This window comes from Macaca mulatta, chromosome 1 (assembly GCF_049350105.2).
Source record: "Macaca mulatta isolate MMU2019108-1 chromosome 1, T2T-MMU8v2.0, whole genome shotgun sequence".
Taxonomy (NCBI): Eukaryota; Metazoa; Chordata; class Mammalia; order Primates; family Cercopithecidae; genus Macaca; species Macaca mulatta.
Window position 1 is genome coordinate 36,260,077 of NC_133406.1, and position 9,030 is coordinate 36,269,106.

The 9,030-nt window shown below is 38.2% G+C and overlaps 1 protein-coding gene across 3 annotated transcripts in view; it reads left to right on the top strand.

The window, feature by feature from the left end:
* The window catches only part of RALGPS2 (Ral GEF with PH domain and SH3 binding motif 2), a 201,141-nt gene that overhangs the window by 120,548 nt on the left and 71,563 nt on the right, over window positions 1–9,030 (top strand). The gene's annotated exons all lie outside the window — the stretch shown is intronic.

The window sequence follows — 9,030 nt, forward strand, 5'->3', positions numbered from 1 at the left end:
CAGTCTCAGTGACTAGAAGACAAAGAAGAGACAAAGGCAGTTGATACATGCCCATTTAGCTACTATAGAACGTCAACCTTACTTTCCCAGAGAAGAGTTTAACTCTTTAGAATATTGTGGGACACACTAGGATTGCAGAGAATGGGGACCTATTGTGTACCTTGTGTTGAAGGCAGAATACCCCTAAGCACAGTAGAGTTAATGGCCACTGCATCCCAGAATATTTTATCCTGTTTCTTTGGTAAATAACTTAGGACCATAGTAAGCATGACTCTTATCAGAGAGGCTCTAAGCTGACTATTAGGAGAAAGACATTCTGTATGCGCTTTACATTTTTGTGTTGTTGCTGTCATTCTTTGTTTTGTTTTGTTTGTTTTTTGAGACAGTCTCGCTCTGTTTCCCAGGCTGGAGCACAGACGTGCGATCTCTGTTCACTGCAGCCTCTGCCTTCCACGTTCAAGTGATTCTCCTGCTTCAGCCTCCCAAGTAACTGGGATTACAGGCGTGCACCACCACACCCAGCTAATTTTTGTATTTCTAATAGAGATGGGGTTTTGCCATGTTGGCCAGGCTGGTCTTGAACTCCTGGCCTCAAGTGATTCGCCCGTCTCAGCCTCCCAAAGTGCTGGGATTATAGGCATGAGCCACCACACCTAGTGTGGTGCTCTGTGTTTTACCATAGCCTTGGCTGTGCCCATGCTTGCAAATATAATTCAAGGAGAGAAGGAATAGGGAATATTTTCAAAAATAATGCCTTCACAATTCAGAAGAATGTATACTTTTTATAGTGTGAAGAATATTTAGACTGAGAATTGGCAATCCTCAATTCCACAGTGACTCTACAGTCCTAATTTTTCAAGTCATCGAATTTTCTTCTTTGAGCCTTGTTCTCTACCTAGAAATAGCATGCATAGGCCGGTCGCGGTGGCTCACGCCTGTGATCCCAGCACTTTGGGAGGCCAAGGCAGGTGGATCACCAGGTCAGGAGATCGAGACCATGGTGAAACCCCGTCTCTACTAAAAATACAAAAAAAATTAGCCAGACGTGGTGGCAGGCACCTGTAGTCCCAGCTACTTGGGAGGCTGAAGCAGGAGAATGGCGTGAACCCAGGAGGCGGAGCTTGTGGTGAGCCGAGATCGTGCCACTGCACTCCAGCCTGGGCGACAGAGCAAGACTCTGTCTCAGAAAACAAACAAAAAAAAGAAATAGCATGCATAGGACTAGAATCATGTTCTTCTTAAGGCTGGATGAGAGCATTGTGGTATCTTCTTTCTTTTTTTTTTTTTTTTTTTTTTTTGCGACCCAGTCTCACTCTTGTTGTCCAGGCTGGATTGCAGTGGCACGGTCTCAGCTTACTGCCACCTCCACCTCCTGGGTTCAAGTGATTCTGCTGCCTCAGCCTCCCATGTAACTGGGATTACAGGCGTGCACCACCACACCCAGCTAATTTTTGTATTTTTAGTAGAGAGGGGGTTTTGCTATGTTGGCCAGTCTAGTCTTGATTCCCTGACCTCAAGTGATCCGCCCACCTCAGCCTCCCAAAGTGCCAGGATTATAGGCATGAGTGATCACACCCAGCTGTAGTGATGTCTTCTAATTAACTTATTTTAATATCGAGAAAACCAAGATCCAGAAAGATGGAAGACCTGGCTCATAGTCCTAAGACCTAGTTACTGACAGGTCTGCATTCTGAAGTCTTAACCTAGAGAGCTCCAATTATACCTGCTGAGCTCTCATTTTAAAATTTACCAATTTTATGATTGCTTTCCTTTTCTCATTGAAATATGTTTTTCTCGAACTAAATTTCATAATTCATATCTTCTGGAAAAGAATTAAGATTATTTTCCTTTCAAAATGAGAAAATAAAATAATAGGAATCCTTATGCTGTCATTTCTAGTTGGGGAACTTCTTGTACTCTTGGACCTTCTTGACATTTTTCCACAGTGGAGACATCAGTACAGGATTGAAGCTGTGTGCATCTGTATATGTGCTTAGGTACACTCAGGCACTCTCATGCACACACACACAGAAAGTTGGGGAAGAAAGCACTAGCCAAGTTGGAGTTCAGTGGAATCAGGAAAGGTTTTCTATTGGAGAATATACCTCTTCTTTCTCAGCCCTGGTACCTGAAACAAAAAGTAATCATACCTGTGGGTTAAAGCAAATGAGGAAAATGTTGAGGTACAGATGTTAATCTGGAGAAAATATTACAAGCATTGTTTTTCCTGTATCTTCGATTTTTCCTGTCATCTCCAATGACTCCTTCTTTTTTCAGTTCTCTTTCATTTTATATGTTCTCATGATGCAGGATCTTATGTTTCACTCTTGCCATGTAGTTCTGCTTCACTTTATAATTAAGCTAATTTAAAAGTATCCTATTCTTCTTGTCTCCTTTTTCTCCATCTTTACTCTCTAGAAATTTTCCTGTCACCAGTGACTTCCTGGTTGAAACATTTAATAGGTGTTTCTCAAGCCCCATCTTAATTGTGTGAGACTTGGTGTCAGTTATTTCTCCTTGAAATTCTCCCCAAGTAGCACCAGTCTTTCTTGGCTTCCCTTCTGCGTTTCTGGCTTTTGTTTTATTGGCTGCTCTTACTCTAGCTTCATCTCTTAAATGTATTCTTGAGAGGTGTCAGTCCACTTTTCTTTCTTTTTGTTTTTGTTTTTGTTTTTTGGAGACTCTGTCATCCAGGCTGGAGTGCAGTGGCACAGTCAGCTCACTGCAGCTTCAAACTCCTGGGCTCAAGCAATCCTCCCACCTCAGCCTCTGGAGTCGCTGAGACTACAGGTGTGTACCACCAAGCACGGCTAATTTAAAAAAATTTTTTGTCGACATGGGGTCTCGCCATGTTGCCCAGGCTGATCTCAAACTCCTGGCCTCAAGCAGTCTTCCCACTTCAGCCTCCCAAAGTGCTGGAATTACAGGTGTGAGCCACTGGGCTCAGCCAGTCCACTTCTTTTCTTACTCTATACAATCGGAGTGATCTCATCAGGTGTTTTATATATATTCCCTGATCTTCCAAATCTAGACTAAATCTGTCTAACTTTGTATATCATTGTATATTTTATATCTATCTTTGTATCTTAGCTATCTACTTAATCCCTGGGGCCTTCTAACATTTTTAGATACTAAGTGAGAAAAATCTACAGGTATCTTCCATTCAACATGTGCAGAAGGGAATTCATCATCTCTCCTCCTTCCCCCAAACTTGATCCCCATCTTATTTCTTATAGCTTACTCTACCAGTGACAAGTGAGTGTAGTATTATTAACACTGCGGTACCACACTACAGCCTGGTGTTTTAATGCATTTCTCCTTCCTCCTCCTCTGCTTCTCATATTCACTAGTAAAATGCATGTGTCTGAGGGTTATCCAAGAATTAGAAATCAAAAGGGAAAAAAAACGGAAGGAAATTAAGACATTAAAAGAGAACATACACTATAGAATGTGCATAATTTTAGATATTGGTATTCTTCATATAGTTCATCCCTATCTGGGTATGTGCAGAAGCATCTTGATTGTGAGATTATTGGGGACTCCTTGGCATAAATATTTGGTAGACATGGGAATGGAAAATGAAACATTTATCAGATGAGTTTTTATGATTCAGTTCGTTTCCGGTATGAAAATCATCCTTTTAATGTAATGACCGCTTTGCCTTATAGCAAACCTTGAGATTAAATGTATTTAATCTATTAAAATATACATAGTTTTCCTAAGAAAATGTGACACAAATCTGTTTTACAACTTTTTTACTGCTTGATTTACATCATCTACATACGGGTTTTTTTATTGCTTATCTTCAGTACTGAAGTATACTGAAGAATGAAGATTTAACAGTAGTTTATATCTTGTTAATATTTACTTTTTTATATTGTTTTCTAATTTAAAATTAATTTGCTTGTAATTTTTAAATTTAATTTGTCTTGATTTCAGAATCCTTTTCTATTTGTGTGAAGCTAGGCTTAGTACAGTTGACAAAAACTTCAGCATTTATAAATGCTGTGCATTTGATAGGTTAGAAGTTGCCCTAAAGACAATTAAAAGATAATACTCATTATGCATATTGGTAGCTTCATTTAACTATTCCTCTTCAAGTATACAGAGTTTGCATAATGCTATGCTTTATTCATTATGTCTGCAGAGGTTCTTATGGAAAGAATATATCAATGAAAGAATGAAAGTGCATAGAAAAAAGGTAACAGCTAATGATTTCTTAACATGAGGGATATGGTCCAAACTAATAGTTTTTTCTCCCCTAAAAATGAGAACCAAAAGCTACCAATTTTTGTGAAGCTTATAAAAGGGGGTAGAGGCCTATATGCTGACAGAACTCTTATTTTGATACCACCAAATTTATCTGTAGTTCAATGTGGATTAAATTATAAGAAGTAGAAATGTTTTCTTGGCTCTCAACACATCATCCCTTAAAAAATTGTCTCTTCTGTTGGTTTGCATTCAAGGGAAAAATTAGTCAGCTTGGACAATATCGTGAAAAATTCTTAGAATAAGGATATAATGTGTCTAGAGAGGAATAGTTGGCAAATCTCAAGGAAAAAATTGCTTTATAGGAGAATTATTGCTTTTAAATCTGAAAGTCATTAACAACCCTTATTTGTTCTTGTCGTTGGAGAACAGTCTTAAGGGGCTTGTTGAAGAATTTGGCATGGGGAGTTTTATTTTGCTGATGAGAGAAAACTAGAAGATTGTGAAAAAAATAATTTAGTTGTATGAAACATGATAAATATTCTTTAATGTTCCTTTTCTAAGCCACATTTCTACTTTATGTACTACAAAGATGTAGTAGCTCGACCAAGAAAGCATATTTTGGCTAGTTGCGGTGGTTTATGCCTGTAATCCCAGCACTTTGGGAGGCTGAGGCGGGTGGATCACCTGAGGTCAGGAGTTCAAGACCAGCCTGGCCAACATGGCAAAACCATGTCTCTACTAAAAAATGCAAAAAATTAGCTGGGTGTGGTGGCACATGCCTGTACTCCCAGCTACTCAGGAGGCTGAAGCAGGAGAATTGCTTGAACCCAGGAGGTGGAGGCTGCATTGAGCCGAGATCGCACCGTGGCACTCCAGCTTGGGTGACAGAGCAAGACTCCATCTCAAAAAAAAAAAAAAAAACGTATTTTTTGAACCATGGAAATCAGTAAATTGTTGCAGTACTCTATACTGTTTCCTATTAAGTAGAAGCAGAATGTAACAGAAAAGTTTTTGTAAAATCTCTAGCCCTCTGTAGAATATACTCTTTTGATGGATCTAGATATGACTCGGTTTTCCTATTGGAGAGAGATTTCCCCTTCCCCTTCCCCATTTAATTTTTAATTTAATATGTCAGGTTTTCATAATAGGACTTTTTTGTTAGAAGAGAAATGCTGTTCTTATAACCCTCTGTAATATAGTGTTCCTAGCCTACTGCTCTCTGCAAAGCACCCTATTTATGATATTTTCATTAATCTGTCTCCTCCTCAACAGAATGTAAGCCCCTATTTGTCTTGGTTTAAGGGTTTATCCTTATAGCATCTAGAACAAAAGTAGTCATATAATAAATGTTTCTTGGTTCAACTAATTATCCCTTTCTGGCTCTTCCCATTGTTTCAGTAATTTTGATTTAATTTCTGTTTAAACAATAAATGTATTTGTGTGGCGTATTTGCATGGATCAACTCAACTCCTTACCCACCCCTGATTTTTTTTGTTGTTGTTATTTTGTTTTGTTTTTGGTGCCTCAGCTGGCACCTAGTATTTACTTAGCACTGTGCTTGTTGCTAAATATATAGCAGGAGATTACAATGGGCTTTGTCCCTGCCTTTATAGAACTTAATACCTCTGTAATAACAAAGGTCCAGGATATCATTACCTCATGAATGATCTCTCCTCTTTTCTATATCCTGGTAGAGATGCATATCATTGCCTTGTGCCTTACGTTCTTAGTAGTGTCCTCATCATAGTTAATGACATTTTTAAAGCGTATCTAACATGATAAGAATCTTACCGATTTGGTTTTCAGTCGTTTTTGCATAGATTGAATTGTTAAATATTCAGTAGAATATAGTTATTTAGTTTTAGAAATTTCTAACTCATGTAAAAATATTTTCAAAAATAAGAGTTTTTAATTCATATTTCTATTCAGATCATTTCAACAAAGTCCAAGTCTTTTTGCTCATCTGTAGGAATTAAAAGGAGATTTTTCCTCTCCTTTGATATAATTTTTCTTCAATATGTGAGGCTTTGACACTGATCTCAAAAATGCCTAATGATCAAAAAATGTCATTGGCTTTTAATTTTTTAAGTTTTATTCCATTTTTCTTTCTTTAATTTGATTTGTCAGTAACATACATTATAGATTACCCTATTCTTTTAATTATATGTTGTTATATATTGTATGCTGAAACAGCAGTAAAGCATCTTCACTGAATTTCTTTTGGATTTGAGAATAAGCTCTGACCACATGGCAGCTAGCCCCTTTTCTGTAGCCAGAATTACATCCCCATTTTCCATTACTTCATTTATATATATTTTTGTACCCTCACTCTTTTATATATTTAAAATTCTTCTAAGTTCTTTGTTGATATGTTTTCTGAAGTTTACTTTAGACCAAAGACTTCTGAAATAAAAGAGCTGGGGGTGGGGTTGTGTTAATTTCATCCCCATGTTCATAGTGTTTTCTTTAAGTGCCTTGTCTTTCTAAAAAAATAAGAATAGCAGCTATACAGATCTGCATGCTAATTGTAAATGGAATCAGATTCCCCCCTAACAACAGTTTTGCCAGTGGTGTTTCCAACTCTGAATATTTCAGTTTTGTAATTTTTTTAAGCAAGCTTTGGCAGGAAAATAATAATTTCAGTAACATTTATTCAACACTTAGGCCTATATAGCTGACACTGTACTTTATATAGATTAATACGTAACAGCAGTTTTATAAAGTAAATGATATTATTTGTATTTTACGGGTGAAAAAACTGAGACAAAGGAGATTAAATTGACTTGCTATAAAGATATGCATTTCATTCACAGCTCAAAGAAAGCATGATGGATTACATTAAAATTTGGGGTATCTGTGTTTAGGTTAAAATTTTGAGTTCATCAGTCTTTCCTATAATTATGTATGGAATTATAATTTGATACCAGTTAACTCCACTGATAAAACTAAAAAGTGGCTGGGCATGGTGACTCATGCCTCTAATCCCAGCACTTTGGAAGGCCAAGGCAGGCGGATCACCTGAGGTCAGGAGTTCGAGACTAGCCTGGCCAACATGGTGAAATGCCATCTCTACTGAAAATACAAAAATTAGCTGGGTGTGGTGGCAAACACCTGTAATCCCAGCTACTGGGGAGGCTGAGGCAGGAGAATAGCTTGAACCCGGGAGGCGGAGGTTGCAGTGAGCCAAGATCGTGCCATTGCACTTCAGCCTGTGCAACAAGAGCAAAACTCTGTGTCAAGAAGAAAAAAAAAAACTGAAAAGTGAGCTAGTTTAAGATAAGATGGCCTTTTTTTCAGGGCAAGGTCATAGCATTGTAAGTGGAATCATTCTTTTCTTACTTGGTTATCTTTCACAGACACTAGAATAAAAAGACTAAAAACTTGTTAGGGTATAATCTTTAACTTACTACAAAGATTAAGTTAAATACATGTAAACCATATTATTTTAGGACAGATTTATAAGTTATTTGAAATGTTTTTATGATTGCAGAAGGTTTATTCTTCTTATATTACCAGCAGGAGCCCTAAAAAATACAATGCTAAGAGAATAGCACTCTCCTATCATGACTCAGAGTTAAATAAACAACAGAATGAAAATTGATCTTTATACTACCAGGCATGAAGCCCAGAGATAGTGTATTTGTAGGTGTCTACCAAATTTCAAGTTGCTATCTAATTTTGGCATTTTCCAAAATCTCAAACTTTTAAAATCTGCTTCAGAGAGGTCAAGTGTTCTAGGCAATCATGGCCTCCCATTTAGTCCAGAATAGAGTCTAAATCTATTGTAGGATAAAATTCATTAACTTATTAACAGTAACAATATAAAAAACCTTTCTTGACTAGACATAGTGGCTCACACCTGTAATCCCAGTGCTTAGGGAGGCCAAGGTGGGAGAATCACTTGAGGCCAGGAGTTTGAGACCAGCCTGGGCAACATAGTGAGACCCCATCTCTACAAAGAAAATACAAAAATTAGCTGGGCATGGTGGCATGCTCCTGTAGTCCCAGCTACTCAGGAGGCTAAGGTAGGAGGATTGCTTGAGCCCAGGAGTTCGAGGTTACAGTGAGCTAAGATCGTGCCACTGCACTCCAACCTGGGTGACATAGTGGGACCCTGTCTTAAAAAAAAAAAAAGACAGAAAAATTTAAAAAAGAATCCTTCTATAAACCAGCTCTAAGGGAAGGTTGTTCAATCTTGCCAAAGATAAGGCAAACCCATCTTTATTCCTAGATGACCTGCAAAGTAGATAGCTCTTGGACCCTGCCTATCACACAAATGAGCTAATCTGGTCTTTCGCAAGACTGTCTTTAGGCTGAAGTTCATACTATGTCTCTAAGAAGAGTTTCTTTTTATTTGTAGTCCAGCCGCTTACTTGCCTGATGTAAGAGCTGGCATGGCTCTGTTAGATTTGCAAGTGAAGATAATGTATCAATGTAATTTCATATCCAAAAACTTGGATATTGTTTTGTTTTGTCTTGTTTTTTTGAGAAGGAGTCTCACTGTATCCCCCAGGCTTGAGTGCAGAGGCGTAATCTCAGCCCACTGCAAGCAATTCTCCTGCCTCAGCCTCCCGAGTAGCTGGGATTACAGGCACGTGCCACACCTGGCTAATTTTTGTGTTTTCAGTAGAGATGGGGTTTTACCATGTTGGCCAGGCTGGTCTCGAACTCCTGAACTCAAGTGATCCACCTGCCTCGGCCTCCCAAAGTCTTGGGATTACAGGCGTAAGCCACTGCGCCCAGCCCGGATATTGTTTTTAAAACACATTTGTTAATCACATACTCTATGCAAGGTGCTATGATTTGTATTGCAGAAAG